At 38.7% G+C, this 23,495-nt stretch overlaps 1 long non-coding RNA gene across 2 annotated transcripts in view; it reads left to right on the forward strand.

Moving 5' to 3' along the window:
• The window catches only part of LOC125753789 (uncharacterized), a 55,801-nt gene extending 34,326 nt beyond the window's left edge, over window positions 1–21,475 (forward strand). For both annotated transcript variants that reach the window (XR_007406319.1, XR_007406318.1), the window contains exons 3-4: window positions 13,892–14,021; window positions 20,719–21,475. This is a non-coding gene — a long non-coding RNA (uncharacterized LOC125753789). The remainder of the gene's footprint in view (window positions 1–13,891; window positions 14,022–20,718) is intronic.
• Window positions 21,476–23,495: the final 2,020 nt, after the last annotated feature.

Raw genomic sequence — 23,495 nt, forward strand, 5'->3', positions numbered from 1 at the left:
CAAGGATTCAGTGTTAGCTTAGGGATTCTGGTGCATAACTATGTTATTCGTCCCCTTAAAATGGACCTGATGTAAATTTTGTTAAAAAAGGAAAAAAAAATAGTATGGAATAGCGAAGTTTTCAAATTAAAATAAAATGACAGAGGTGCCTAGCTGGCTCAGTCAGTAGACTCCGCAATTCTTGATCTTGGAGTCGTGAGTTCGAGCATCACATTGGGTATAGAGATAACTTTTTTTCTTACTTAATTGAATTAAATAAGAGGACAAACTCAGACCTGGCAACTACTCAAGGATTCTACCCTCTGACCTCATCAAAAGTACATTAGCTAAAAAAAAAAAAAAAAAAAAAAAAAAAAAGAGCCCTTAAGTGCTGCCAGATACATCAAGCACAAACTCTTGACTCCTTGAATGCTAACTCTCAGGAACAGAGCACTGAAAGCTGCTTATCCAAAAAAAGAAGCAAAGGCTCAAAGAATGCCCTTTTTGTTCATGAAATTTCCACCCTAACACCTATGTTATGCTGCATACCCTACATCGTTTTTCCTTCCACCTCCTCACAACATCCAAGTAAAAGAGGCACCATTATTCTCTCTCTCATATGCAACAGGTTGATCAACTGATGCTTAAAGAAGTCCTACCACATGCCAAAGGCACCAGACAATTCAGTTAACATTTATTGAGTACCCGCCACGTGCCAATGTGCTAGCACTAAGGCCACAAGCCAGAGTATACAAAACAACATCTGTAGCAAAGACCACGAGCTACGGAAAGAAATCAAAAGAAAACACTCCTGAGTACAAGCTCTAAAAACGCTCTATTGATTGTAAGATACCGATGGGACAATTTTAAGGACTGTGCAGAAAAAATGCTAAAATAAAGGAGAGTGAAAGCAAAACCCCGGGCAGACAGATAAAGTGGTCCAGGGGTGGCCTCACACCACCACCCAGTCCCTGCACAGATCCAGCCCCTAATTAAGTACTAAAGAGGAAATAAAACTCGGTACAGGAATAAAGAGACTACGAGGAGTTACTTTCATGGTGTGTTCCAGAAAAGCCTCCATGAAGATGTGGTACATAAGCTGAGATTGTAAAGATGCACAGTTGGAAGCAGACACATCAGGTTTTGAGGCAGGAAGAGCTCTGCACGTTGAACCGTGCCCGGGGAGGAGGAAGAAAATTGGAGTCAGATAGGAGATAGGCTGTTGTTAGGGAAAGGGCCTCACCACGGAGGAGGTGGGGGGCTCAGGGCCTGTGCACTTTCCAACTGGTAGTAAATATTGTTATTCCCTGGACTATATGGGGTGCTCACCGACAGTGCCAATACCTCAGTGCCATCTGGAACTTTGCAGCTGGTTCCTCTTAACATTGGTCCACAGTTAGAAACCTCAGTAACATAGATACTGAAACCACAGCAATATATAGGCCATAACATCGCACTCTAAGTATGTATTATGATAAACATCATTACAGTAGCAGTCATCCTGTAATATGCAAATGTATCAAAGTATTACAGTGCAGTATTGTATAAATGCAACATATATGGATCAAATTTATCCATTAAAAATAAGGAGGAGGAAAAAAGAAGAAGAAAGAAAGAAAGAAAGAAAGAAAGAAAGAAAGAAAGAAAGAAAGAAAGAAGAAAGGAAGGAAGGAAGGAAGGAAGGAAGGAAGGAAGGAAGGAAGGAAGGAAGAAAGAAAGAAAGAAAGAAAGAAAGAAAGAAAGAAAGAAAGAAGAAAGAAAGAAAGAAAGAAGAAAGAAAGAAAGAAAGAAAGAAAGAAGAAAGAAAAGAAAGAAAGAAAGAAGAAGAAAGAAGAAAGAAGAAAGAAAGAAGAAAGAAAGAAAGAAAGAAGAAAGAAGAAAGAAAGAAAGAAGAAAGAAAGAAAGAAAGAAAGAAAGAAAGAAGAAAGAAAGAAAGAAAGAAAGAAAGAAGAAAGAAAGAAAGAAAGAAAGAAAGAAAGAAAGAAAGAAAGAAAGAAGAAAGAGAGGATGGAAAGAAGAAAGAAACCTCCTCGTTCCCATTTCATCCTTTTGGACCTTTTGTATCCATTTTTCTCACTGTACTAGAAGGCAATTTTGTTTTAAGCCAAGGCCCACACAAACTACCATGGTGCTTTGCCCATAGTAAGTGCTCAACAAGTGTAAGCTAAGCATTTGGGTATCAGATGCAGGCATGGACCTAACTGCTGGAAAATCTGAACGTTCATAACTGTAGACTGGTAAGAGACGCGAGGATTGTTCCTGCTCAGAGCAAGAGTCTAGGGAGAAGCTGCACGGCAGGAAGGGGAGGCACAGGGAAGCCTTTCTTGTCCTCACACCAGTGAGGAGGTGAAAATTAACAAGGCAGGAAGCAACAAATGTTGGAGAAGATGTGGAGAAAGGGGAACCTTCTTGCACTGTTGGTGAGAATGTGAACTGGTGCAGCCACTCTGGAAAACTGTGTGGAGGTTCCTCAAAGAGTTAAAAATAGACCTGCCCTACGACCCAGCAACTGCACTTCTGGGGATTTACCCCAAAGATACAGATGCAATGCAACGGCAGGACACCTGCACCCTAATGTTCACAGCAGCAATGTCCACAATAGCCAAACTGTGAAAGGATCCACGATGTCCTTCGACAGATGAATGGATAAAGAAAAAGTGGTTTATATAGACAATGGGATGTTACTCAGCCATCAGAAAGGATGAATACCCACCATTTGCTTCGACGTGGATGGAGCTGGAGGGTACTATGCTGAGTGAAGTAAGCCAATCGGAGAAGGACAATCATTATATGGTTTCACTCATACGGGGAGTTTAAAAAATAGTGAAAGAGATTATAAGGGAAAGGAAGGAAACTGAGTGAGAAAAATTAGAGAGGGAGACAAACCATGAGAGACTCCTAACTCTGGGAAACAAACAAGGGATAGTGGAAGGGGAGGCTGGTGGGGGGGGGGGTGGAGTGGGCCCTGAGTGGGGTACTTGACAGGATGAGCAGTGGGTGTTATACTACATGTTGGCAAATCAAACTTCAATAATTAATTAATTAATTAATTTTTAAAACTGCTTTTTCAGCCACTTGGACTTTCCCCTGAAACTTTGGGTAGACAAAGTCCCCATGCAGACTTTAGACTGTGACCTCTGGGTCTCCAGCCTCATGTAAATGTACCATCAATTTTTCTAGATAGAGCAATTCAAAGAAAAGAGAAAGAGGTTCTTAAATTATGCTTTTCAACTAGGAAGAGAAAATAATAGTTGCCATATCTTTAGAGAATGCCAAGCTGACGTCTCCAGGACTCTGCAAGCACCTCTATCAATTACATGTACTGAGAGAGCAGCAAGGAGACATTTGTTAATTGGAACTCTAATGACCAGCCTTTACCAATATCTAATTTAGTGCTCCTGTCAGGACCTGGGTTATTTCCTCAAATGAGGAGGATAAATAAAAGACTTAGGGTAGGAAAGAAAATACCCCATTTTTCTTTTGTTTCAAGTCCAACTGTCATGTGACTAAATCGCAATGTTTGGTTCATACTTTCTGCTATTCTCTATGTTTGAAGTACCACACACACACACACACACACACACACACCATTTCACCTTGACCCAGTATCTGCAGCATTCAGACCATCACTGTCTCAGTTCAGCAGAGATAGCTCAGCTTCCTGGAACAAGTGTTATTTGATCACAGCTGCAAAGGTGAGTGAGAGTTCCAAAGGTAAAGGAAGGGGAGTCGTTGTGAATGACCTGACACAGCTTCATTTAACACTAACTGAATTCTCAGTCATTTCTATTTTTCAGTAAATATTGAGTATCAAAGTAGGTCTAGGCGGGAAGGGATTGGAGAAGCGTAGCAGGAAGGCACTTAATGCCTAGAAAAACACCTATAAAATATGAAGCAGTAACTCTAGCAGTAATAATAGTAGTAGCTCCTGGATACTGAGCTGCTGTGTCATAGATAGCGATGAATGCTTTACATAGATTATTTCATCTCTGCTCACAAAATCACCGTGGGGATCATTACTCCATTTTGAAGATAATGAAGCTTAGGTTGATAGAAGCTAAGACTCTTGCCTAAGGGTTCGTAGTTAATAATGAGCAACACCAGGAATCATATGCATTTCTATGGAGGACAGATGATGCAGTTGTTAAGAACGTGGGCTTTGGAGCCAAAGGAAGAGAAGCATCCTGGGACACAAACCTCCCCTAGACTTGTTTCATTTTTTAAATTATCAAATGTCGGAGTCTATCATCTTCACAACCTCTTCTAGCTCCATGCTCCAGTCTTCACAATCGAGTATGGGACGGGACCACTTCCCAAATCTTTCTTCCCTGTTCAGATCTTCCTGCACCAGCTCCCAAGCTCTTCTTCTAGTTCCTCTAGACTAAATGGAGGCCAAAAGTGAATCCCAAGAGAAAGCTTCTTGTTACATTCCACCATTGAGGGAAGAAGCCTGAGGGGGGAAAAAATGTACTCATTCAACAGCTTCAATACTAACAGCAGTGCTTGCTAAACACCAAAAGGGCTCTTGAAATAAAGAATTAATGGATTCCAGAACCAGTATCAGGGAGACTGGTACCAATGGGGCTCTGCATAATTTAGTGTTACATTCTCAACTAAGAAATATCTTTGGGCAATAGCCTAAGTTTCTTTTGAACAACATGAATAATCAGAAGGCATATTAGCAAAAGAGTGAACAATGTCAAAGATGCTAATATGAAAACTATAGCTCAAGAGTTTGAATAAAGTTATCCTAAAGTATATACAAGTGGGAAAAAAATACTTATAAATCAATCTACTATCTCCTGAAATACACACAGGTGATGAACTAAACTATTATTTGTAGATGTGTAACTCCTTCATCTATAGCCCTTCAAATGTGTATGTACCACTGAACCAAAAAAAGTTTTTATAAATCTTATTCTTTTTGGAGAAAATAAATGCAGGATCACCAAACATTCCAGACTGCCTTATATTTCATCTGTAGGCAAATAGCAGAAGCTAACCTTGATCTTATTCCTTACATTAGAAAGCAGTTCCCGGGTGTCTACCCTATGCCAGGTATTAAGCTAGGCTCTGGAAATATAAGTACAAAATGCTCTAGAACAGTGCCTTTCAACAGGTGTTTAAGTGAAAATATTTACTTCCTTAACTCTGCCTTTCACAGATGCAGACGAAACCTGTTTTTCTCCATGTTTCCGTCAACACACAGTCTACCAGCTTCATGGTATCCTGGTATTTGTCTTTTCTTTGCACCAAACCATACCCAACTTTGTGCAGCATTACATGACCTGCTTAACATTCTGACAGACATGGTATTAACTATTTGGAAAAAGGAGCTCATGCATGATTATTAATCATCATTTAACAACCTGCTCGTGCTAGGATGGCTGGCTTAGAGCCACTGCCTACAGGTAATCCGACAGAACAAGGAATGCCTTCACATATGATTCAGTGAAATCTCTGTAACCCTAAGTATCTTCTCCACTGGTCTATTAACATTGCCTGGAATCCATACAGGAATAAGATTCAACGACCTGAAAAAAAAAAAAAAATAAGCCAACAAAAGACAAAGCATTCATTATACTGGGAAGTACTCTTTGGAAGAAAAAATACAAAGGCTATATAGGTGAGAATAACTTATTTTAAATGGTATATAGTCAACAATGCAAAAGCAAAGACTCCAAAATACTGTGACCCAGGATGCCAAATGACTTTAAAAAGAAGAATTATGGAGGAACAGATTGTATGTTCCCAAGGAAAGAGGGCTCTGCTCTAAGTGGAGTGAATATGGCAAAATAGCTAAGAAAATAGAGGAGAGTCAAAGGAGAGATGAGCAGAACCTTCAGTTTTGTCAAGTAGTGCCTAAACTAGATGCATATACAGGATTCTGTTTGCAGATCATTTTTCTCAGTTATGATTTGATACTTCTGGGTATAACACAGGCACTTGTCTAGATCAATATCCCACTGTGAATGAATCCTGGAAGCTACTGCTTTTTACCCTACTGTGGTACTGATGAAATTTCAAGCAAAGACAACCAATGAACCAATCATTCCTACCTGCTGCCCATCTGCTCTTTGGAAACAAGTAATAGAATCATAGAGAAAAACCAAGGAGATGTCAGATCAAAGGAAAAAAATGATTGGCTAGGATTAGATTCACATATGGAGGAAAAGTGTCCTCCAGGTGTTCTGTGCAAGCTCATTTTGGCCATAAGGCATTACTTTTCTGATCCATCCCTTTCCTGGTTCTCCCTACCCCCATCCTTAAATGCTATATTTAGTACTTGCTGCAGCAAGGGAGAAAGAGAAGATCAGTTGTTCTTTGGTAAGCAACTACCTTGTCTTCAAAACTTAAGTGCAGGTTCTATACCCATAGGTAATCTACAGTGGAATTTGATATAAGCACTTCAGATTCTCTTGGAATTCCAAAATCAGTCTTCACGGGAAATAAGAGAATTGGAGGATCTGTAAACATGCTACATGTTGAGAGAAGTGCAATGTATGAAGAAGCCATAGATGGTTTTCTCAGAGACCCACCATCTAGTTGGAGAGCCAAGAATCAGAGGTGACCAACATGTAGCACACATGTGTCTTCTCTCCTAACCTGCTCCATGACAGGCATTACTAACAGATCATGGTATCCTTTCCTACTGATCTCACATGCAACCTCAGAATCTTCTTCAATGTAGCATTCCAAAAGCCAAAAGCCATCTTTCAGAGTTAAGTCATGATCTGAAATGTATTTGCCATCTTTGGTCAAAAGAGACAGAGAAACAACAGCCCATTACCAGACATTACCATGAAAAGCTAGGTTTCGTGGCATAGACAGTAAGGCAGTAGGGATTCAGAGGAAAGCTTTGTGGAAGAATAGGGACATAAACTGACTGTGGACATTTGGATAAAATGCAAAAAGTGAAACAGACTAAACTTGCTCACTCACTCATAGGATGTAACTTTTGAGAAACGAAGGCAAGGAGCTATTAAGATATACATGTTCTTTCAAGGCCTCCCAGGAAGCTGAGCTCTTCCTAACTCTCTGCAGTGCTGTGCATATAACTTCACTGTGTCTCCCTACTAGTCCCCAGCTTAGAGTCCAAGTTACTGCTCAAAAGCAGCATATCACACCACAGTGACTCCCAACCCCGGATTTCAGTCTTTCATGAACCACCTTGAACATTTTGCTGTGCCCATGTGTCACGTTATTATTCGCTTAATATTTTATTTAAATCAACTCACTTTTCATTTAAATAAATTCATCTTAAAATAGAAATAATCACCATTAGAAAAAGTAATCTCACCTACATTAATTTAAGTAAGAACTACCTTCAAGTGGTACTTGCTTAGGGGCACTGGGTGGCTCAGTCAGTTAAGTATCTGACTCTTGATTTTCGGCCCCCAAGGCCATGAGATCGAGTCCCGTACATGGAGCCTGCTTCACATCCTCTCCCTCCCTCCCTGCCTCTAAAAAAATAAATTAAAAGTATCTGTTTCTATGTCCCCTAAAATAATCTCATATACCTCTGTTCATGGTTCTATGTACCACATCTGCTTTAGTGGTCCAGAGGATGTGTTTTGAATCTCTGCATGGCAGAGATTGATCCTAACCCCAGTTCCGTCATTCATTGGCTGGGAAGACTTGGACAACTAAATGGAATCTCTAAATTTCCTCATCTGTAAAATGGGTAAGCAATGCATAGTGTTATTGTCAGAATGAATTAAGGAAATGACTGTAATGTGCTGAGCAGAACACTCAATACCCATTATTTTTAGGGACTTGTCTTTCTATTTTGTCCTGGTTGGGAACATCTGTTCCAACTCAAGCCATTTGCTATACCATAAAGTATGACAGTGGAGTGAAACCAACACAGGCTTAGAAACCATGTGTGTGATTAAATCTAGGCTTCATCCCTTCTCTAGGTGGAGCATGGGTAAGTTACTTCTTTAAACTCTTACTTTATTTGAAAAAAAATCAACGAAATAATGGTATGTATCTCACATGACTGAGGAATGTAAATGAGATCATATAGAGAGAATGCTGGCATACTGCCACTGCTTGATAAATGGTAATTCTTTTTCTGTACAGTATTGGGAGTAGGTTTGCTTTGAATTTCTGAAAACACTGGTACTGTACAGGCTTTTGAAATCCCCAATTGTTCGTCTGCTATAGATCTGCTGTCCTTTATCGTAAAACGCTGGATTCTCTAAAATAATGGTGTCTTCTCCTTCCCGTATGAGCAAGCAAAAACAAGACCACTAAGGCAGCAAAATGAGGGAAACTCTCAAAAAGCTTCAGACCTCTACATCCAAGACCCAGAATCCTTTGTATATGGCCTTTGGTTCTGTCCAAATGAGGAATTTCTTTTCTTTCATTAAAATGCAAATTTGATGTAACTCTAAAGTCCTTTAGCTGATGGATCTGGGTGAAAAAGCTCCTCTCTGATAACTGGGGGACAGGCCAACTCTCTTAAACCAACTCTCAAAGCCATTCAGGTTCCTACTTTGTAAACCTGTGTCTTCGAGTCAAGAAAAGAAGGCACACACCACTGCCTGAGTCCCCTGTCTCCAATGGAAGTGCTCACTGTAGCCTTTAACCCAAAGGGCTTCACAGGTGGCTGTGGGAAAACCTCTTTGACGGGCAGATGGATCAGCTCTGTAGGCATTTATTCCTTTGCCTTTCAATTTAGCACTCCCTCTTCAGCAGTAACTACAGAGCGGCTTTGCTGAAGTGGACTCATGCTACTCGAAATGGTCCAGAGACCCATAACTCATTCCACAGCAGCTGCCAAGGAGCTGTCAGATGGCGGTTCTTATGGCCACAGGTCAGATTGAAAGCTGTGACCTCAAAGAAGCACACGTGCTTCACATCCTATTAAAGTAGCTTGAGCTTCACAGTGGCCCCCACGGAGTCCATCAACTTTGTTTTGGTTGTTGAGCCATAGCTATGGCTTGCATTGAGAGAAGAAAAGTTGTAGCCTTTCTTAAAAGTTGAGATTTCACTCCCAATATTCCCCACTCCCAGCAAAGGATTTGTCCATTTACCTCTGGAAGTCAAAAAATTAGAGTTTTCACTCTATAACACAACCCCCAAAATCTAAACCCACCATCAACCCAAGAGAATTCAATTTTCATTATAGCATCTGTATGGACTATACCAGATGGTCTGGAATAGTGCATACGTTTCAACCAGACAGGCAGTCAACAAGTCACCAGGAAGGCCGTGTGGAACAATACTGTGAAACCACCACCGAGGAAGGGGCTGGTCAAGTAGCAATGTCTGTTACAGATGCAGGACTGGAAAAAGATAGCAATGGTGCCATATATTTCCTGAGTCCAGTCTGTGAATTTTTTATTTCTTTTCTGAGCTGTTGTCACTGCCTCCACATCAGCTTTCCCACCTGCCTTTCTCTACACTCCACTGCATTTCTCCATTTTGACACCATAAACACTCATCAACCAGGCGCGTTAGCCACATCATTTCTCCCATGGTTCACATTGCCCACAGTGCTTAGTGTGCTGTTTCATGTCCTACATAGTACAGCTCCAGCCCATCTCTCATCTCTCCTCACCACAACACAGTGCTGCATCACCTTCAATTTCTCATTTTCCCCGAAATGTCCCTCCTCTTCGCATATGTTGTTCCTTTTCTCCAAAATGACTTTACCTACCCTATGTTCCTTGTGAAATTTTACTATACTTCCAAATAATTCAAATGTCCCTTGTTGGGACACCTGGGTGGCTCAGTTGGTTAAGCGTCTGCCTTCACCTCAGGTCATGATCCCAGGGTCCTGGGATCGAGCCCTGCATTGGACTCCCTGCTCAGCGAGGAGTCTACTTCTCCCCCTCCTTCTGTCTCTCCCCTGCTTCTGTTCTATCTCAAATAAATAAATAAAATATTTATTTTTTAAAAAAAAAAGGTCCTTCCTCTCCATCCAGGATGCCCTGAGAACTTTTGTCCCTGTAACTATGATGTTATTTTTTACATTGTCTTACTAATGAGGACTCTCATTCCAAGTGATAGAAAGCAAAGTGGCATAAGACTTAGGAAAAATACCAATTATTTTAGAAAAGGAATACACTATTGCCTCATGTTAACAGAAAATTCAAAGGTAAGGTCTTGAAACATGACTAGATCAAGGTGCTCAAGTTAATCTTTACAGCTGATTCCTCCATTTCTAGGCATTCTTGTGTTGACCTAACTCCGAACAGTTGGTTCCCACCTGGGGGCTGCTCCAGCTCGAAGTCTACATACAGGGAGTTTTCCCTGTATGTAGGCCCAGAATTCAGTCATATTTTCCTGTCTTAGGTCATATACCTACCCCTAGACCAACTCTTGTGGTCCAAAGGATAGAATTTGCTGACTGTTCAAGTCTGGGTTACATTCCATCCCTGAAGCAGGAGTAAATCAATTCCACCTGAACTATATGGATTGATGATGGCAAAGAATGGATTCATCGAAAGAAGATGACAGTGTTATTTCCAGAAAAAGGAGGCATCTATTGTAGGAAGAGAAAATTTAACAGCTATACACTCACAATGATAAACTTTGAGTTTATATGTCCCTCTTCCCCAAAGAGGGGTGTCTATCTCACCCATTCATAGTACCCAGTAGCAGAGCTTCAAGGACAGTATAAGGACAAGCACTTTTCCTTAACTATTTGGGACTATATGGGAGGCTCCATTTCAGTCTCTCGGGAACATGATTATTAATTGTCTGTGTTTATTGAATATCTCTTCTGTGAAGCAATTTAGAAGTCTTGGTGCAGCTTGCAGAGACAAGCATTTCTTGAGTCTTTGCTTGACAAGCACAGAAGGGAATTTATGTGAAGTGTTCTGTGATATGTATTATGTTTACTTGCTAATGAAATTTATTCCAGTTTTTGTATTTATTTATAGCACACTGATTCAAAAATGATGCAGTCATTAAAAATGGCTTATATGTGACCAACTTAAATTATTTAAAACCTCTTATTTTACCAACAAAAGATAAAAGAGGTAAAATGAGTAAGAGAAGCTTTTGTTAATGACAAAAGACTGAATAGGAAATGAGAAATCTCTAGTGAATATAGATATGTATGCATTGTACCTGGACCTTTTTTTGGAAATCATATTTGCTTTTTAAGTCTCACTACACAAAGAAAATCCCTGATCACTCAAGGGTAATCCCTGCAAAGTCTAAAAAGCTTGCAAGAATATTAGCCTTACAGTTATTATCTTTAGTGAGGGTTTTTTCCTAACTCCCCAAAGTGTCCCATTCTGTGCCTGATAGAGGAAACACAGTGGTTTTCCAGTTTTTAAGACTAGCATTTAAATTCTAGCCTGCCAAATACTGGCTTTATTATCAAGAAGAAACAACTTGCTCAAAAGTATTCCCCCTTCAATCATAAAATGCACAATGACATTAATTCCTAAGTGGCAATATTGCAACTCAGACACATCTATCTAATGTCACGGAGCACATTATATTTACAATCATATACTAGCGCTTGCTTTGTGCCAGGAATGGTTATAGGTACTTCAAATATTTATTTACTCATTTAATCCTCACACAAACCTTCGACATAAGTACTCTTATTATTCCCATTATATAGGTGAGGAAACTGAGACACAAAGCACCTAAGTAGCCTGCCTAGGTTTTCAGAGTCAGTAAGTGGCAGAGCTATCAATTGGACATGGACACCTGATGTCGCAGTCCATGTTTTGACCATGTAGGAAATGCTTCTTAATACTCTATGCTGTATCCTTTATCTCCAGTAAAGTGGCTTTGGAGGGAGGAAAGCCTAGGGTCAAACTCCACTTCTATCACCTACTAACTAGTTAGTGACTTCGTCAAGTTATGATCTGACCCTAGATCTTCATCTGTTACAGGACAGTAGTAATATCACAATGTAAATCCCTTAGCACCATGCCTTGCACTCAAATGTTAGCTTTCTTTCTGAAGTCACAAGCATGCTAATTGCAGACAGGTTTTAGTGCCTAATCGCGGTCACTCAGTGGGTAAGGCCTTTAATAACATAGTTAAAGGAAGGTACAAGGCTAGAAATCACCTAGTGAATTCAGATAGAGACAGAAGGGGAAGGGCAAGTGGACAGTATTTCAGGTTTTATGCTCAAAATCAAGTTTTGACACTAAATCATCTGATTTATTTTGGAAGTGTCAAGACAGCTTGTAAAGGGCTGCCAGTGGTCCAAAATCTTATTAGGATTTCAGGAAAGAACTAGGCTTTTGATCTTCACATTCAAGAAATATCAAAGTTGATTTAGTGTTCCCAGCATCAGAGTAAGTAAAAACCCACTGCCAAAGTGATCCCCACATTGCAGTCATACATGTGAAATCCTTCAACAAAAGATAGGGAAGCCATAGCCAAAGATTTTGGCTCCAGTAACCACTCAGCTAGTGTTTTCTGACAACCTATTGACCAAAATGAATCATCTGCACAGCCAATCTACTTGTATGTATTGAAATGAAGCATCAAGGAGGCAAAATAAAACAAACAAGCAATCCAGGTGATCTAGGGTATACTTATATAACCTTACAAAACTCTAATAATCAAGGTAAGTCAGAACAGGAAAAAATAAAGTATAACTTTTTGCTTGTTTCCAAACAATTGGCTGGTATAGGACCTATAAACATGTGGCCATATGTAATCCAAGTTCATCCTAGCTGACCTGAATATAAAGGTTATTTATCTCCTTAGCAACAACTTATTGAGCAACTACTTGCAAGGCACTCACCTAAGCACATAAGGTGCACTCAATAATCAAAATCTTCACAACTATATTTCAATACACCATGTGTAACTGTTATCCACATTACAGGTTAAGAAAGTGGCTCAAATACAAAAATTAGCTTTCCCAAATCCACAAGTTGCTTAATTGGATATTTTCATCTACAAATAGAAGAAACCTAAGTCTATATTCAAATTAAAGACTTTATAATCCCACATAACAGGAAGATCAGAGGCAGTGTGAGCTCTGAGGATGATGGATTCAGTTGACTAACAGCCCAACAGTGCTATTAGAGTCTAAACCTCCTTCATTACTCCCAGTTCCACTACCCATAGTCTACAGCAATTCTAGGTGTCCTATCCAGAGTCACTTTCATAGATTTCTTTTATAAGATAGACATTTTCCTCAGAAACACATCCTCATGCTCCCCAACCTTCCTACATTTCTCACTGGCTGGAAATTTATCACATACAAGTCATGAACAAATTACTTAGGAAACTACTAGGTAAAGGAATGGAGGGCCCTTCATTGGGCACATGAAGGCAGATTGGCACTGAAAAATATTGGATTTTGAATACTGGACAGGAAAACAAAGAGCAGATTGGATGTTGGCTAAAAATGAACAGTAATAATCCATGCAACTGATTAATGTCAATAAAAGACGACCACAGGTGTTGTCCAAAGCTAGTGCTCTTCATTAGCCACTAGTTTACATAGTTTTAGAGCCTACTGTTTGGATGCCTTCATCCCAGTGCTACCAGACCAGAAAGGACTAAACTCCTATTGACTAGTGATCTTGGAAGATAGCATTTTTGGACACAGACCCTGTTGCAATTGCCCAAACTTAACTAGTTGTTTCTATTCTGTTTCTCTCCAGTCTCTTTCTCATGACAGCCCAGATGATCTCATTGAAATTTTAGCCTAGTCAAGCCACTCTTCTAGTTAAAATCCTGCAGTGGCTATCCATACCTCACAGGATCAAGACCAAAACCCTGAATATGGCCCAAGACCATGCATAGTTTACCCCCTGCCTGCCTCTCCAGCCAGCATTCCCTTCCTTCTCTGCTCTGGTAACACTGTTTTCTTTCATACCCTCTTCCCATAGGATTTGTAGATGCTGATTTCTTCTCTTTGGAATTCTTTTCCCCCTCATCTTAACCAAATTAACTCATTCTTCCTGTCTAGGTATATTGTGTCTTTATCAGAGAAGCCTTCCCTGACCCTCAATGTTGCCAAACACCACTGAGACTTTCTCAGAGTGACATGTACCTTGTTTTCAAAACACTCACCAGTTTATTTTGCATTTATCTGAGAGGTAAGTGATTAATTGCATCTTGCTCATTAGCCTGTGTCATAGTCAACTTGGGATGCTATAATAAGATAGTTTTAACATTTAGTTCTCACAGTTCTGGAAGGTAGCAAGTCCAAGGTCAAGGCACTGGCACATCGATGTCCAGTGAGTCCTGCCTGCTTCCTTCTTCAGAGGCAGCCATCTTTTCACTGTGTTTTCACATGGCCAAAGGCACAAAGGACCTCTCTAGGGTTTCTTTTATAACAGCACTAATCACATTCATGAGGGCTCCATTCTCATGACTTATTCACCTCCCTCGGGCCACACCTCCTAACACTCTGGGGATTAAGTTTCAAGTATATGAATTTGGGGAAGGACATAAACATTCAGTCCCTAGAAGCTATAAGCTCCATGATGATAGGAATTTATGATACTGTGCTTACAGGTTTATAGCTCTGGTATCTGGCATACTCTATGGCACATGGCAGGTGCTTAGGGGAAAAAATGGTTGAATTTAAAAACAAATTAGAGATTGCAAGGGTTCCATTCTTCTTTCTCTTAACCTCTACACTACTGAAATTCACATCTGGCCCAACTTCCTTCTGATTGCCGGTCTCTGTCTCCTTTGGCTGTAAGAACTCCATGGAGTTGAACTCAGCCCCAGGATCTTTGCAATCCATGCATGGTATCACCTGGGCTGAATCTAGAAAACAACTACAGTTTTTTCAAATCCTTAATTCTGTATTGTAAATAATGAACAAACAAACAAGTAAATTAATTGGCAGTACAGGATATCATTAAGAGCTCAAGTTCTGCAACATAGAGATGGTATGATTTTCCTATTATTAAAATATGTACCCGGGTTGGTTACATAACCTCTCCAAGCATCAGTTTTGGGTTTTCCCCCCCAGAAAATGAGGATAATGATATTGACTGCCTACAATTTTTATAGGTTTTCTATAAGCCAATATATGCAAAACATTTAGCCCAGAAATGAGAGGCATTAACAAACCAAATTCCTGTAACTACAGAAATGTTCTCAAAGCTGTCTTTATAAGAAGCCAAAGTCTAAAAAAATGATGGGATGACTTAAGGTAAAAGGGGTTTAGAACTACTGCTGTACAGATTCCAGGCGAAGGACGTAGTTAATATGAATAATTCATATGGCAAAGTACTTGGCTTTTTGAACCCAGTTAGTCTATATTGTGCTCAGAGTTCCAACAGAACTTTTAGGTCCAAAAGAGTAGTGAAAATGAGGTCAATTTTTCTGTTTCACAGAGCCCAGTCCTAGATCAGATCCCTTCCATTAAAACTTTTCTGTTAGTGAAATAAGTCTGATAAAGACAAATACTGTATTATCTCCCTTTTATGTGAAATCTTGAAAAGCTGGCCTCAGAATAAGACAGTAAAATGTTGATTGCCAGGGACTAAGGGATGTGGAAGTGGGGAGATAGGAACCAGAGTACAAACTTCCTGTTACAAGAGGAGTAAGGGGATCCCTGGCTGGCGCAGCGGTTTGGCGCCTGCCTTTGGCCCAGGGCGCGATCCTGGAGACCCGGGATCGAATCCCACGTCGGGCTCCCTGCATGGAGCCTGCTTCTCCCTCTGCCTGTGTCGCTGCCTCTCTCTCTCTCTCTCTCTCTCTCTGTGATTATCATGAATAAATAAATAAATGAAATTTTAAAAAAAAAAAAAAAAAAAACAAGAGGAGTAAGTTCCGGGGATCCACAGCACAGTGGTAATAGTTAATTATACTATATTATACACTTCAAAGTTGCTAAGAGAGTGGATCCTAAATGTTCTCACCGCACAAAAGAAATGGTTAGTAAGTTATTTGCTACCCATGTTAGCAAATGGTAAAGCTATGTTGGTAATCATTTTGCTATATATAAGTGTATCTAATCAATACATTATACACCTTAACCTCTGCAACATTATACATCAATCAGACCTCAGTAAAGCTGGGGGGGGGGGGCTTTGCTATGTTAATTAACTCACCCCCCTTTATTAAAACTTGGTATTTCACTTACTTTGAAAACAAAAAACAATGTAAATAGAATTCTACAGATCTCTCATATTAGCTTTACATCACAAATCAAAACATTTTCCAATGTCTGTGCACAAGTCCATGGCATCTCACATTCATGCAGACTTTACTAATCAGAGTGTCCTCTTCCACTGAAAACCACACGAGTTTTTTTAATCCTCAACACAGAGCTCCAGAAGTTATACCCCTAGATCAGAGTAGATGTGTGAAATATAACCTATATGTCAGGCTGAATCTAAGGAAATGTTCTGTAAGAGACCAGAAAACAAGTTATCATAACTAGAAACAAGTGTAAACCTTGGGGCACCACCCATAAGGACTAGTCTTAGCATATTATTGCAACCAAAGATCTACAGTCCAAAAGCCAAAGTATTAATTTTAAAATAACTCAAGCTATTAACTTGCATTCTAAAATACCTTGAGTGGAAAATACTGAGCTCAAGAATAATTTAAATTTCCACTTTCTTTTCCCTCCACTTCCTTCATATTTAACTTCTTCCTTGGCCTATTTGTTCTACTCTTCAAAATATTTGTCACCCAGACCTGTAACAGGCTCTTCTCACCTATCTTGTCCTCCCAATTTTCTCCAATTTTGTATTACCAAAATGCAAAAAGCCAGTCTGGAACGACATGCAAGGGGAAGCAATGTAAAGGATGAAAATCATCTTTAAAAGCAAGGGAGAGAAGAAATGTAAATTCTCACACTTTGTAAGATTTTGGATAGCCCCTGCCTACAATTTTGGACCATTATTTCACCTTTCCTCCATTTTGAAAATCATTATTTCCCAGTATCAGTGCTGGAGTTTATAAAAGGGTCCCAACAAGCCAACTCTAAAAGCAGCTTTGGCATAAGGAATGGCTTTTTTGAAGCTAATGCTTAGAATTCCCTGCAAAGACTGTGAAAAAAACAGCTACTTCAAATGATGAGAGTTCATTTCTGCCTGTATAGCTACTTCTCTCTCTCTCTCTCTCTCTCTCTCTCACTCTGTCTCTTTCTCTCTCATTTCTTCTTCACATAATAGAAAATGTGAAGGGAGAGAAGGACAGAAACTACTTGAGAGAGATAGCCTTGATTTCACTCATTAAAAGCATCAAAAATTCAGAACAAATAAAAATTCCATTGGCTTTTACTTTGTTTCAAAACAGGCTCTGAGTAATGGAAAATTCCATAAAAAAAAAAAAAAAAACAAGAAAAAGGACTGGTAGAAAATATAACCCACAGCCATTATTTCCCTAATTTTAATCCTTCCAAGATGATCTGATGTATCAACTGATATACAGAATTTTTCTTCCAATTTTGGAAAATAAAAACTTTCATACTGACATCCCATTTTTCTAAAATTCTGAAACCTTTCTAGGATATGTACCCTACACAGCTTCAAACCCCAGGAAAACACATCCTCCAGGATGGCTTTTTCTCTAGTTCAGGACACAAAGCACCATACGCTGATTCTATGAGCAAAGAGTAAGACAAAAATCTAGAATAAATGTGGTACCAGAAAAACTCACACAAGGCCAGACACCTTTGAGTTGGGAAGAATGTGCAGAGATTCTGAAGTCTGAAGACTTACTTGGAAAGAGGAGACATTCAAATCAACAATGTGCCCAAAAGATGTCTCCCCACCCAAAGTTGTAGGCGTGCAAGAAAAGACCAGTGGGTGCACTCCAGCACTTCAGAGGATAGCTCTCATTTCTCCTGTATCCTCCATCCTGAGCCAGCTCCCTGTTTTGCTAACTTAAGCTTCTATCCCATTATCTCATGTGTTTTAAGTTTACTCCATGAGACGAGGTACAAATTTTACTCCACAACCAAAGTCCATTTTTTATAGCTCTTTATCAGGTGGCTATGTTAGTAATGGGAAATTCTATTTAGTAAAGCTTAAGGGAGTCCCTTCCCTCTCTCATATGCTCGATGACACAGGCAGTTCAGAATTATTTGGGGAAGGGCTCTCTTTGGAGAAGGACTCTTCAAGTCTGCACTAATTTGCAATATTAATCCCATTAGGTGTATTTTCAGTATCTCTTGAGTGTAGATGTCAGGGCAACTCTGCTGCAAAACTTGAGTACAGGATGTTTCTGAAGAGATGGACCCCCGGGTCCTGGTGATCAGACCCATGGGTAAACTAAAAACAGTCTCCTCTCTGTTTTCCCCTAGGGAGCGACAGCAAGCTACTGCTCTCCACAGTGGTTAATTATCTCTCCAGCTTTAAAACACTCAAAGTGTTGAAAATGCCTTCAGAATATTCCATTGCTATAAAGGTAAAGAAGTTACTAAAAAGATGACCAAAATGGTTCCCTTTCATCTATCAAAATATAGTTTCATTTCCCAACCTACACAGTTCTCCAGGCTCTGGGAGAGAAGAGGTAGAATGAGGTAGGAGTACAGATGCTGTCATTTTCCCTGTCTGCATTTTCAGGAAAATCCAATCAACATGTAAAGAGAAAGAAAGAGCATAATATAAAGGAAGTGAAGTTATGCAACTGCCCTCTAGATATGAGCTGAAGGAAAATGACATCATTTGAGCATCAAATTATAATAGATCCTATGGCAAAAGGATGGGAAGGGGAGGAAAAGACTGCCTGTAGCTAATTTCATTAGTGTTCCTAGAAGGGAAGCATTAGACACTACCCAGAACAGAAGACTTTAAGTGTATTATATAAAGGCGTTCACCTAAGAATAGCCATTAAACCAGAATTCTAGGCCTTCCTAAATGCCAAAAGATAGGAGGTGGGGAGCAAAGAAAGAACAGAATGAGAAAAAGCAATCCAGGTCCACTGCTCAATACTGTATATATGTATCCACACATCACATCATATCACATCATATAAATTGTGACACTGAGGGGAAGCACATCAGTGAATGTAAATGGGCTTACCATACACATACAATATTTTCAGGTGGGCTAACAAAGCAAATTCAACATATCTCTGAGACATACTCAAAGGAAACATATTAGGAAATGTTATAAGTAAAATGATGGACATATAAGCAAAATTCCTATTAGAAGACACAATGGAAGGGAAAAGCTCATTTTAAGAGCAATAACAATATCATCACCATAGTAACAATAATACTTCAGCAAAATCCACAGGAGAAAAATTTAAATATTTCTGAAAGACACAGAAGTCGAGTTAAGCAAATAGGAAGACTTTCCATATTCTTGGCTAGGGAGAGTCAACATCATAAAGTTGTCAATCCTCCTAAATTTAATTTTTATACTTAATGAGCTCAAATTAAATGCCATCAGGTTTTTATTTTCCTGGAGGTAATGTTGATTATAAAGCTCATTTGGGAAAACTATGAAAAACATGAGAAATAGGAGAATAAGGAGGGATGAGTTTGATACAACATTTATATAACCTGTAAAAGAAAGTTGGATGTTTTATTGGTTTATGAATAGACAAAAAGACAAATGGGACAAATAAAAAATTCAGAGATAGACCTAATCACATATGGAAATTTAGCATTTAATATCTTAATTTATATAATTGAACTTTTTCATTTGAATTAATTCAGCATATCAAATGAGCTGGCAAGGTACAAATGCCTTAGTAAGTGTTCCCAGGATAACTTGTGAATGATATGGAAAAAGGTGAAACTGGATCCATTCTTCACTCCCTATGCCAGTACAAATTACAATGAGTCAGAGATTTAAAGGTAAGAATACTACTTAAGTAATAAAAGAAAAAATAGAGATGAATTTCCTCTAAACCTGGAAGCAGAAAACACTTTCATAGGATTTAAAATCCAGATATAATAATGATAAAGTTAGATAAATTGGACCCCAAAAATTTTAAAAATAAAAACTTTATAGCATATAAAAAAACATTATCTTTAAAAAAAACTGTATGGCATGAACTCCATAATTAAAAATAAAAAATGGCAACCTGGAGAAAACATTTGTCACTTTCTGCCAGGATAACGGCTCCACATTTTAAAAATAAAGAAGAAATATATCAATAAATTATAGAAAAATGAACAAGATATATGGACAGCTCACAAAGTAAAGAAGCTCAATTTTGCTCATAAGAGTAAAGCAAATTAAACTATTTTTAATCACTCATGCAAATTGACAAAAATTTAAAAGTTCAACAATCTATTCCTGCAAGACTGGAAGAAACAGGCATTCTCTCTCTTTTCTTTTAAAGATTTTATTTTATTTATTTATTCATGAGAGACAGAGGCAGAAGCAGGCTCCATGCAGGGAGCCCGACATGGGACTCGATCCCAGGACTCCAGGATCACAACCTGAGCTGAAGGCAGCACTAAACCGCTGAGCCACCCAGGTTGCCCAGAAACAGGAATTCTCATGCATTGCTAAAGTAGAATGAATTCATGGAGGAGAAATTGGCAATATCTAGCAAAATTCATATGCCTTTACTCTTCAACCACTTTAGAACTCTATCCCAATTACAAAAATAGTAAAGATGTACACAATTATGTTGCAGCATCATTTATTACAGTGTAAGTCTACAAACAGACCAAATAGCTATTGATCAGTAAATGACTTAGGGGTGAGCAAACTACAGCCATCAGGTCAAATCCACGAGTCTGTTTTTGTACAGCCTGTAAGTTAAGAATGGTTTTATATTTTTGAAGGGTTTGGGGCTGGGGGGTGGGGGTGGGGGACAAGGGAACCAATGGACAAGTAAATTTCTATCTTGTCCTTACAGAAAAACTTTGCTGAAACCCTGAGCAGATGAATCAACATGGTACATCCACACAGTGAAGTTCTGCACTCAAAAAGAACAATGAGGACTAAATGCAATAACTGCAATAGATTAAAACATAAAGAATCTATTTCAATACATAGGATGATAATAGCATTAAAGAAACCAAAAAGAAAACAATGCATCAGTCTCTTCTTGAGGATACCATTTGTATCTCCCCAAGATTCACACGTTGAAATCCTAGCCTTCAGTGTTACTATTATTGGAAATGGGGTCTTTGGGGAAGAATTTTTAGGGTAAGTGAGGTCATAAAGGTATAGTCCTGATCCGGTAGGATCAATGTTTTTCTAAGAAGAGACAGCAGAGAGCTCTCTCTCTCCCTCTCTCTCTTTCTCTGTCTCTCCCCACCCCTTTTCCAAATATCAAGGAAAGGCTGTGCGAGTACACTGCCCAAAGGTACCATCTGCATACAGCAGAACAGGATCGACTCACCAAAGTCTGAACCCTGCTGGAACTTTATCTTGGAATGAATCTTGACCTCAACAACTCTGAGAAAATAGTTTCTGTTATTTAAACCACCCAGTTTATGGTATTGTGCTACAGCAGCCCAGGAGGACTAATATTGATGCCAAAGATCCAACTTATTTTTTAACAGAAAAATTAAAGGAAAAAAATCAAAACATTTAACCTGATTTTCTTGAGTAATCAAATAATTTGTTATAGAAACATCCCAACTAATAAATGAAGATGATAAAATTGAGTATCACCATTTCTGTCATCCCTAATAAAATGCTGTCTCTAGGCCATTATCATTAGTGGCTGCTACCATTGCAAAGTGGGACAAGACATCATATGCCTCCAGATTTTTAAAAAAAAAATCATCATTTATGAGATAATCTCTTTTAAAAAGTCTTACTCTGATTAAGCCTTTAAATGTGGTTGTCAATTTGTAGAAAGTACAGGGGACAGAAAAATGCTTTTAATCACACTACAGAAAAAACTCAGCAAAACTCAGACCATGGGAAATTCTACTAAATATAGTGACCAGATTTTTCAACAAATGAACTGCAAAGGAGATGCAGAGAAAACCTATAGATCAAAACGGACTTAAAAGACTTCTCAATCAATAAAAAGACATGGGCCTTATCTAGATCTGAAGTCAATCCAATTGTGAAAACCATATCTGAAGCAACAGAGGAAACTTAACATTTTAGATTATGAAATCAATAAAACACAATGAGATACCAACTGACACCTATCAGAATGGCTAAAACTAACAACAAAGGAAACAACAGGTGTTGGTGAGAAAGCAGAGGTAGGTGAACACTCTTGCACTGCTGATGTAAATACAAGCTGGAAAACAGTATGGGGGTTCCTCAAGAAGTTAAAAATAGAACTACCCTACCATCCAGCAATTGTACTACTAGGCATTTACTGAAAGGCTACAAAAGTATGATTTCAAGGGGATACATGCATGCCAATGTTTACAGCAGCATCACCAACAATAGCAAAACTATGGAAAGAGCCCAAATGCCCACCAACTTAGTGAATGGATAAAGAAAATATGGTATATGCATATATACATTGTGGAATATTACTTGGCCATCAAAAAGAATAAAATTTTGCCATTTGCAATATCATGGAGGGAGCTAGAGTATTATGTTAACCAAATAAGTCAGAGAAAGACAAATAACACATGATTTTACTCAGATGTGGAATTTAAGAAACAAAACAGATGAACCTATGTGAAGGAAAAAAGGGAGAGGGAGAAGAGAGAGAGAAAAAAAAAACCATAAGACACTCTTAAGGACAGAGGGTTGACAGAGGGAGGTAGGCAGGAGGATGCACTTGACGAGTGATGGATATTAAGGAGGTCACTTGGTAGGAGGAGCACTAGGTGTTGTATGTAAATGATCAATCACCAAATAAAAAAACTATTAGCTATTGCTTAGTACTTTTGATTTAAAATGTTTAATTTTTTGCTAATAGTTTAAAATGGTTTTTGTTAATTTTTGATTAAAAATGTTATTTTCTGACCCCCAAAAAACAAATTAAGAAATTGTGTTAGTATCATGATGTGATGATGGTAGTGAAAGTATGTTTTTTAAAGTGTTCTTTTTTACAGATTGAAATATTTATGGCAGAAATGAAGTCTTGTATTTCATTTTCTTCAAAACAATTCACATGTTGGGTAGTAGGTACCCAAGGTATAGATGAAATAAAATAACCGTGAATTGATCACTATTGTGTCTGGATAATAAATACATATAAAATAGCATGATGAATCCCTTTCTATTTAAAATCAAATTTTTTCATAGAAAAATGGAACCAGAAAAAAAGGAAAAACTGGAGCATCACTGCCACTCCCTTCAGACACTGGGGATGACGTGTGAATCATGAATTTTCAAATTGGTAACCACCTGTGGTTTCATTAAAAGTTAAGCACCAAGCATGAGAAGTGCTCTGAAAATTCTGTCCTTGGAGCTCAAGTTTGACATCATCCACAAAGATCCCCCTTTCTAAAGTCACTATGCCTTACATCCCACAGATTTGGTTAAGAAGCAAAATCACCTAAATGGTCTTTTTTTTTTTTCCTCCAAAATACAGATTTTGGAGCCCCATCCTGGAAGCTCTACTGAATCAGAAACTCTGTGGGTGGTGTTCTTCAACCTCTATTTTTAACAAGTTGCCAGTAATTCTCATGGAGTTAGCACAAAACTTACTCTGGCACTAAAATTTAAACCAATATTCCAAGTTTTTAACATCCATATCCCCTTTTG

Source organism: Canis lupus, chromosome 2 (assembly GCF_003254725.2).
Source record: "Canis lupus dingo isolate Sandy chromosome 2, ASM325472v2, whole genome shotgun sequence".
Classification (NCBI taxonomy): Eukaryota; Metazoa; Chordata; class Mammalia; order Carnivora; family Canidae; genus Canis; species Canis lupus.